Genomic DNA, 10,955 nt, shown 5'->3' on the forward strand with positions numbered 1-10,955 from the left:
TATTAAGTAAAATCATGCATCAAATTAAACCAATTATATCAACATTTCAACATGGTTTTATGCCAGACAGATCTACGTCATCTAACTTATTGCTCTACGAAAATTTTATTTCTAATGCACTGTCCGAGGGTCTTCAAGTTGATACAATTTATATTGAATTATTTTACAAGCAATAATTATTCGCCTGAAACACTCATCCACATTGAAAAATCTCCTGATAAAAGATACATGACGCCAACGGGACTCGAACCCGTGTCCCTTCGATTTCCGGTCGACAGCTCTGACCACTGAGCTATGGCGGCTTATCTCTTACCCGTGAAATTATTCAATATATACTAGTGTTTCATTCAACAATTACTATTATAGCTCAGTGGTCAGCTAGGTATTCCTATTATTGAAATGAATTATGTCAATTTACGCAGTAAACTTAACTTATCGAAATTATCTGAAAGGCGCAAAATATTTGATCTCCTTTTATTATATAAAATTGTTCATTCAAGGTTAGACTGCCCTGACACTATAAATTTGCTATCTTTACATATACCTCCAAAATATACTAGACGGAATATTTTATTCTACAACAATAACTTCGCTACGAATTCTGTGTTAGAAAGAATACATAGGTTGGGCAATGAACCAAGTGATGTCGCTGACATATTTAATTTAAAATTCAATACATTTAAAGCCAAATTAGTCCACCACTTTTTAAATGTAAATAATGCATGAGAAATCATTATATTTTATTTCGATTTTCTATTGTTGTTAAAAATGAAATTTGTAATTGTTATGTACTTAAAAGCCCAATAGGGCGTCAATAAATAAATAAATAAATTAAACGATGCTTGATTGAAAATCGCGGCTACTATGAATAAGCAAGTGGGTGATTTAAAAAAAAAAGAATCGTTAATGGCTGCATTCCGCAAACATGCCAAGAAGAAGAAAGATTCTTTTGCTTCAGGTGCTGGCATTAATGATGTGTATCAACCCTCGTGGTTTGCGTTCTCCTACATGGAACGATTTTTACATTCAGTTTACGAACCTGAAATCACAATTCACACAGAGGGAAATGAAGTAAGTAGAATCATTTGTTGTATGTTAATTTATTAATAGCTTCAAAGAGTTACTATAATATTACAATCATGTGTACCTTGCATATACAAAAATACACAAAATAAATATAAGTATTTTCTCCGTTTGCATATTGTTCCTTTCAGAAAAGTATTCAGCAAAAGCTAGCCTAGTCTGTACTTTATTGTTGGGTGGTCGACGAGCCACAGCAGGAAGAGGTACAAATACCTTCTGGATCATTCCGCCATGTCCCGGGGTGAACTATTACTTCATCAACTACTGTATCAAATGATCCCTGGGGAGTGTAACTATGGCGGGAAGTCGTACTATTTCTCTTCTCTCTTCTTGTGAAGCCTAACGCAGGTCATTGTAATTAAAGAAGTCTTTTCAACATCAAGTGCTATTGGTTTCCTAAAAACTCTAAAAACGGCACTTTTTAGAGTTTTTTTTCCATTTCATTCCATTCCATTCCAAAAACATTTTCCACTTTCACCCGTGCTCGCGAAAGTTCTTCATTAAATATCCTACGCTGTGGCGTACCAAACTCATGGTTTCCTGGGAATGGTTTCATTACGTGTGTACTGAGAGCAAATGCCCCATCAGCTACAAACACGAAAGGCATTTCAATATTCCCTCCAGGTAGTGGATCAGGAGTTGGAAATTTTAACGTGTTCAAACACATCTTTTGCCACAGCGTACTTTGCCTGTAAACTCCACCATCACTTATACGACCCTGGCAGCCTACATCAGCATACATAAAACAGTAATTGCTGTCTACCAATGCTAATAACACAACACTAAAAGTTTTTTTATAGTTGAAATATTGAGAACCGCTATTAGCGGGACTTTGCATCACAATATGCTTCCCATCCATGGCTCCTAAACAATGCGGAAAACTAAAATTGTTTTTTATCAGCCACTGCTCAGCAGTCGCAGGCATCTGCAACAAAAAAGTAAATTAATTAAGTTTCTTTTTAATTTCAGGAAAATGAAGCACTATACAGCATTGATGAAGAGTTTTTGGATGACAATCCTAGCAATGTAAACCACAGCACACCAAACCCACAATGGAGCCGTCTTCGGGAGTCACGACGTCGGCGCTCACAAAATCCACCTGAACTGCAAGACGCCCAAGTCCACATGAACTCAGCCTTAACTACTCTTAATAATGTTTTAAGTAAGAGCGTAGAACAGGACGACTGCGATTTGTTTGCAAAATGAAGCACTATACAGCATTGATGAAGAGTTTTTGGATGACAATCCTAGCAATGTAAACCACAGCACACCAAACCCACAATGGAGCCGTCTTCGGGAGTCACGACGTCGGCGCTCACAAAATCCACCTGAACTGCAAGACGCCCAAGTCCACATGAACTCAGCCTTAACTACTCTTAATAATGTTTTAAGTAAGAGCGTAGAACAGGACGACTGCGATTTGTTTGCAAAATGAAGCACTATACAGCATTGATGAAGAGTTTTTGGATGACAATCCTAGCAATGTAAACCACAGCACACCAAACCCACAATGGAGCCGTCTTCGGGAGTCACGACGTCGGCGCTCACAAAATCCACCTGAACTGCAAGACGCCCAAGTCCACATGAACTCAGCCTTAACTACTCTTAATAATGTTTTAAGTAAGAGCGTAGAACAGGACGACTGCGATTTGTTTGCAAAATTTATTGCAAACAAATTAAGAAAAATACCTGAACAGGAGAGAGAGGACATCATGCATGAAATCCACGATCTAGTGCATGACAAGATACGCTCCCGCCGTTTGCATGGCGGAGTGGTTCGAAATCCATCAATATCGCCAATAGAAGCTAGTTTCTCAAGATCGGTCGACGCAACTCCCTCTCCACAATATATTGTACTCACTCCTCTTCAGGATATGAATTATACTATTCCATCGCCACAATCTTCACCAGTCTCCATACGCACAAACTACGCAACAAATCTTGGTTGAGCCCGGACCTTCCAGACGTCACATTATTCCTTCCATGGGCAAACCAAGAATTAATTTATCGCCAAAAACAAAGCGCTTAAAAATCCAACAAAGAATGCCATGTTTACCTGTAAATCAAAACTTACCAAATAGTAAACGCATAAACATCATAAAGACTGAAAAAATTCCAGTGCTTCGCTATAAAGCTATATCAGACACAGATTTGAATGATATTTTAAATATACCATGTTCAGTGTTCACCCCAGTCTTCACAGGCCGTTCCAGCACGATTCTGTATCCAATCTCAAGAAGAATGTTTATCCGACGAGGAATTATAGATTCATATCAGTATTTATTTATTTATATATACGCCTAAAAAGGCTTTTACATAGAAGTGATACATGATGCAGTACAATAAGAGAATATGTATTATGCAGGAGATATTGACAGTAAATAGATGTAATCCATCTTAAAGAAGGTAAAAAATACACACTTGTAAAATTGTGATTACAAGTATAATCAGAAAATGTTAAAAAATATGAAGCAATATTAGTAAAACGTAAGAGTAACATAAAGTAAAAAAGAAATTACAACAACACTACATAATATATAAGACAGATCATTAAAACTAATTTACCAACGCTACTCTAATTTGTAGGATTCAACAAAGTTTTGGTGTAGATTATGCTTAATTCTATATATGGAGTCAATAAATAAATCAATAGCATCCCCATACTTGTTGCCCAGATCATGCATCCTATTGGTCAGTGAGTGTTTCTGATAGTTGGTCGAGTATGTATTACAGAAGAATGTTATATTTTGTCTTGTATTCCTAGTTGGCACATGTAGTTTAATAGTGGCAAGGATGGCAGGACTATCAATTTTGTTAATGACTCTGTGTAACACAACCAGGTCTGAAATAATTCTCCTGTCAGACAGTGTTATTAGATGCAATTGATTCATCAAACTGACATAATTAATGTAATCAATAGGAATTCCGAGCTTAAACTTTACGTAGGTACTCAGGAAATTTGTGCTGAATTCTTTCTATATTATTGGAGTGAACTTTATATAAAGGGGACCAAATAGGTGAATTATACTCCAATTGACTTCTGATTAATGAAATATAGAGGGTTCTCATACAATCTATGGACTTAAAATCAGTTAAAGTTCTGCAAAGGAAGCCAAGCATCTTTAAAGCCTTATTAGTTATATAGTTGATGTGTTCAATGAATGACAAGTTTTCATCGAATATTACACCCAAGTCACGAATATGTGATACTGGTATTAATTTAATATTATTTAATGTATAATCATGTAATATATTATAACGAGTTTTGGAAAATCGTATTACTTGACATTTCTGAATGTTCAAAAATAAAGCATTTTGTTCTCACCATTGATGAAGTTGTTCTAAATTACTCTGTAAAATTTGACAATCGTATACATTTCGTATTCTTTTATATATTTTTAAGTCGTCAGCAAATAGCAGAAAAGTATAGTATGTACATATTATATTAAGCCTAATTTAGTGTCTACTCTTCAAATGATATTGTATCCATTGTATATTGTAACTAACTAAGCATCCCGCTGCTTCTAAGCAGGGGTAGGCAGAGAGGACGGACTGCCAAACAACTCGGTCTTGGCACACACCCCTTGCCTCGTTTACATTCATACATGCTATTCTATTATTCTGACTCTTGACATAGTCCGACTCATGTATCTGATTCACTTGGTCGTGCCATGTCTTCCTCGGGCATCCCCGATTTCTTCTACCATTCACATTTGCGTCATCTATTCTTCTTACAATACTTTCTTCGTTCATTCGCTCTACGTGATATATGATTTTACCACACTTACGCCACAGGGATCTCATTTATATTGTATCTATTGTACATAAACAAATTTTATTTATGTGAAAGTCTTCGTTGATCTTAAAAAGTTTAAGTTTATAATAAATAGTTTTTATTTCTTTTGAACAAAGTGGGTATCTAATATTTTTTAATGTGAATATTGTTTTGAGAGGTATCTATGCATATTCCTAATGTTTTCTGTCTTTTCAATTTCTAAACAAGAGTAGTTGTCAATGTTTTCAGTACACAGGTGGATTTTGATAGAGCGATTTTTTTTTATTGTCCCTTTTATTTTATACTACATGGGTATGTGATGTGAATTTTATTTTAGTAATGTTCAGTGTGTGTTTCATCAAGCCATTTTTAAAACCTGTTTATTGCATTTTCAGCTTTCAAATGTGCTGTTTTCCAGTCATTATGTTTAATGTTCTTTTTTGTTTTACTTTTAACTTTATTTTACTTATATAGTGTATTATTTAAAAAGAAAATTAATATCTCACATGTGTATGTATCAAAAAGTTGCAACGAATAAAAATAAAGATTTTTTCAAAATGAATCGGCCTTGTATATATTACCTGCGTACAAACTAGATAACATTCTAAAATGATTTAAGATTTTCACGGCCAAAAGTATTTTTGTTATTTGTTTTTGGGGTATTATGCCGTGTTGCGCTAACTCCTTCTTTAGCCAACGTTTCGGACAGCATTGCAGTGTCCATCATCAGGAATCAATAAGACATCTGCCCTGATGATGGACACTGCAATGCTGTCCGAAACGTTGGCTAAAGAAGGAGTTAGCGCAACACGGCATAATACCCCAAAAACAAATAACATAGATAACATTCTCCTCATCTGTTGATAAAATTGAATATCTAGGAAAAAGTTTCCATTCACAATTGAATTTCCAATCACATACAAATATAATTTTATTTATTATATATATATATATATATATATATTAGCGGGATATATATATATATATATATATATATTAGCGGGATATATATATATATATCCTAGATATTCAATTTTATCAACAGATGAGGAGACTGGTTCAACTGGTTAAAGTATGTCGGGTACATGCCGATCCAACATGTACATAACATAACGTAATATAACATAACATATATACTTAACATAAACTATAACTATACAGAACTGGTGATAATGGGTAATTACAAAATTATAAAAATTCAAGTTTTGTAATGTCTTCGTTATTTAGCGAACATAAATTACCGATTATATGGTAGCACAGCAGCACTTTCAATTTTTTTACGATTTAAAATTATTTATACTTTTACAAGAATTATGTTGATATCATGGAGGTCTGTTACACGCGTAAAATCCCCAACGCTTTTATTTATTAGGTATATACAACTGGGGCGTACTCTGTATGTTACTCTGTATGTCGTTTCTCCGACTCGTTTTACCGTAAGTCGGCTCGCATGTGGAACGAGCTATCGGCATCTGTTTTTTCTCCTCCATATAATCCGCGCCTCTTTAATACCGGCATTAATAAATTCATTCCTACAGACCCTACCTTAACCCGCCTCATAACGCTGCCCAACTGGGTGTCGACATAGTTTCTCTGTATTTAACGTGTAAAGACAGGGGCGCTCTAGTGAGAGGTGTCACATAAAAAAATCATACCGCCGAATTTGAATATGGAGACATACAAAATGATCTATATTATAAGCAATGAATCCACCCATCTTTTATCAATTATCACATTTTATTAGGATTTTAAAAAAATCGCATCCGCCGCCAGGACCTAGACAAACCTCACCCTATGAACCCGTGTACCCCTGCTAAGTTATGATTTTTTTTATGGATTTGACTTTTACGAATGTTTCGAATAGCTGTAAAGATGATTCTTTTAAAATCTTCTCATATTTAATATTATAAAACAATATGACCGGAAATTGGCTGAACTAAAAAAATAGCTACAAGGTGGTTACGAATACAATTATATCAAATCAATTTTGTCATTTAATTCCCGAACAATGTGTATATATATTCATTTAAATTAAAATAGCAACTTCACATTAGAAAAGAGAGGACAACGAACAAATAAGTACATTGACTAAGTGTTACGGACGGACATGCACTTGAGCTTATAAAACTTGGGAGCTGTACTCACTGAAACTGGAGTTTAGTTGTAGTACGGGGTCAATTGTACCGGTATAATCATCCCCCAAAAACATTAACACAGAAACCATATAATCCCATATTTTTAGATTCCATAATTACCCACTCTATTGTGTACCTAGAGGTAAAACTAAGATATTGCACAATATTGGCAAAATATGGCAGAAATCGCTCCAGTGGATAAGTAATAAAACCATAGACATATGAATATTAGTAGACCTGCCCTAAGTGATTAAAAGCGTATTATCCCCACTCCCCATACCGGTTCCATTGGAGCCGGCTGTGCTCGCGTATGGCCTCAAGTGAAATTTGAAAACGTGACGTCATCATTCTTGTGCGAACTATGGTCGAGGCATCATCGGTTCATTTTACGAAATAACACGGCAAAATGTTGACTTGTGCTATGAAAACTTGTAAAAATAGATGTGAAAAAGAGAATAAACCCAATTGTCGTATTACATTCCATATATAAGCATTATTTTACTTTATTTTAAGCATATTCACATCGTATAATATGGATCAGTTGTAGAAACATAATATACTATCACATCGAGAAACGTCTGGACGCGAAACACAAAGCTGGTTGGTTGCTGGGAAGTAAATTATGAACACTTATAAAAGTGTCTTAACTAAATACTTAAACGAAATATTCAACTCTGAAAATAGAACCGAATTTTTTGCCGAATTTGGACTTCGCAAATTTGTTCATAACGTGGCGAGTAATTTGCGCTCCCATGGAAAAATGTCTATTCATTCAAAAGCAGATTTTACTTTTAAGAATTAAATGGTGATATTATAATGCGAGATGCCTATTTACTGTCAGATTGATTTATTGACGAATCACAGTCAGCTTCACCCCCTTCGTTCTTCAACAGTTGATTTTACCCCTCGCCATTATCTTCTCGTCTCTTAATTCCTATGCCTGTGAATAAAACGTAATTTATAAGCACTTTATAAAGAAACAGATACATTTTTAAAACAATTAGTGAGTGGTTTATTTATGTTGTTTGCTTTCGTGAATTCATGAGTTGTTGTTGTGTAAAAATGTCTAAAATTATGAAGCTGTGTTGTGTGAAGGGCTGTACAGACAGACAGACCACTCGTCATAAATACCCAAAATACGGAAGTTACAAAAGTACAAAAGAAACAAAAATGCCAATGTATCCCTTCGAAGATGCGCACTGCTGACTTTAAATCTACCCGGCGTTGGTAGTTATGCAGATTTAAGACAGTATCGGACCCGTTATGACGAAAATACAGGTGTGAATATCCCTTTGTTTGTCTTCAGTGTTCCATGTAATGTGTAACTTAATTTCACCTATGAATTGAATTTACTTTTAGACCCCATCCGTGTTCCACCAGGACGGTGTGATGTCATAAAAGACCATAATTACTTGCAACATGATATGTTTAGTTCACGAACTTTGGTTAACCCGATAAATATGTTTATTTCAGAGCTTGATAACATCTTACCGGGTACCAGCGGTGTGGTTCCTTCTTCCAAAAAGATCATGGAGGATTATAAAGGTATAAATCTGTTCTATGTTACTTGAAAAGGAATAGTATGATATGTTTAGTTTACAAACTTTGGTTTACCCGATATATATGTTTATTTCAGAGCTTGATAACATCTTACCGGGTACCAGCGGTGTGGTTCCTTCTGCCAAAAAGATCATGGAGGATTATAGAGGTATAAATCTGTTCTATGTTACTTGAAAAAGAATAGTATGATATGTTTAGTTCACAAACTTTGGTTAACCCGATAAATATGTTTATTTCAGAGCTTGATAACATCTTACCGGGTACCAGCGGTGTGTTCCTTCTGCCAAAAAGATCATGGAAGATTACAAAGGTAAACATCTGTTCTATGTTACTTGTTATCCAATATGCAGATCTTTTCTTCCTTTCCTTTGACCACTAAGATCATTTTGTTTTCAGACATCAGTGTTCCTGTTTCTGTGGGACCCAGCGGCAGTAATTCAGCCGCTACACGGAAACACAATGCTCCCCTGCGTAAGAAGATTTTTAGTTTTTTGTACACATTTAAGATTTGTGTTGTGCTCATGAATTCTGTATTCATATTATTTTTTGAATAACTTCATGACTAAATCCTCAAATTGAAATATTTAATCATTTAAAACAATGATTAAATATTTTAAATATTAAATTATTAATATATTAAATATTAAATATTATATTTTTGCCAGTCAAATGAATATTTAAACCAGAAAAAGCTTCAGTCGCAGACTTCGTAAACATTTAAAATGTGTTTTGTGCTTATAAATTTATTTGTTTCTGTGTCTGTTTTCTTACTGAAATAAAATAAAAAATACTTTACAACATGTAACAAAGTTTTTCATTTTTCTGATAAACAGAGAAATGTTAACATTCAATGCTGTCGTAGAAAACCACAATCGTTGTTTGAAAATGTTTTTCCTTAGTGGAATTCAAATTTCAAGTAATTTTGAATTATTTTACGACAGCCTCGGGACGACAGATTTTCAACTCACAAAGCGCCGTCCTGAGAAAATGTGCCGTAAGGAAAGATACCTTATAGCTCATTTTCGCAGGACCGCACTTTGTGAGTTGGAGCCTTGTCGTCCTGAGAGAATCTGTTAACATTTCTAAAATTTAATTTTTAAAATAATATTTTAGGCTGATGAATAACACAATATTATCTTCCCTAGGTACCTACCTCGGGAAGATCATAATATATTGTCTATGGCCGCGCTTTTTTTTGTTTCCTCTACTTTGCTGAGTGGTTTGTTAATGCCTCAATTTTGAATTTGACGTCATCAGTGGACAAAATTTCTCCCTACTAAAGGCCGAAGTTTTTTATTTTATTTTTATTCTTTATATTGGCTTTCACCCATTAAGAGTGATCTTGGCCATACATTACAACATTATTTTTATTAATAAATACAACAAATTACAGGATAAAATTGATTACATAACATAACATAACTTAACATAAATAAACCAAACATAACATAAACATAACACAACATAACATAACATAACATAACATAACATAACATAACATAACATAACATAACATAACATAACATAACATAACATAACATAACATAACATAACATAACATAACATAACATAACATAACATAACATAACATAACATAACATAACATAACATAACATAACATAACATAACATAACATAACATAACATAACATAACATAACATAACATAACATAACATAACATAACATATCATATCATATCATATCATAACATAACATAACATAACATAACATAACATAACATAACATAACATAACATAACATAACATAACATAACATAACATAACATAACATAACATAACATAACATAACATAAACATTAACATAACATAACATAAACATAACACAACACAACACAACACAACACAACACAACACAACACAACACAACATAACATAACATAACATAACATAACATAACATAACATAACATAACATAACATAACATAACATAACATAACATAACATAACATAACATAACATAACATAACATAACATAACATAACATAACATAACATAACATAACATAACATAACATAACATAACATAACATAACATAACATAACATAACATAACATAACATAACATAAACATAACATAACATAACATAACATAAACATAACATAACATACTTAACATAAATGGTACAGAGCTGGTAACAGTAGATTATCACAAAATTATAAAAATAGGAACCTGTGTACAATATAAGTGGGCGCTTTTCGTTATTTAACCAAAGATTTTTTCTAAAATTAGGAGCGTTTTTTTTTTAAACAGAATTATGAAATTGGCAATCTTATAAACAAACACAGCATATGGGAGTAAACAAATGTGGTTATAAAACATAAAGATAAACATAACACAAACATACCATGAACATAACATAAACATATCATAACATAACATGAA

Source organism: Hesperophylax consimilis, chromosome 2 (genome assembly GCF_061612785.1).
Source record: "Hesperophylax consimilis isolate HC1 chromosome 2, BYU_Hcon_1.0, whole genome shotgun sequence".
In the NCBI taxonomy this organism is placed as follows: Eukaryota; Metazoa; Arthropoda; class Insecta; order Trichoptera; family Limnephilidae; genus Hesperophylax; species Hesperophylax consimilis.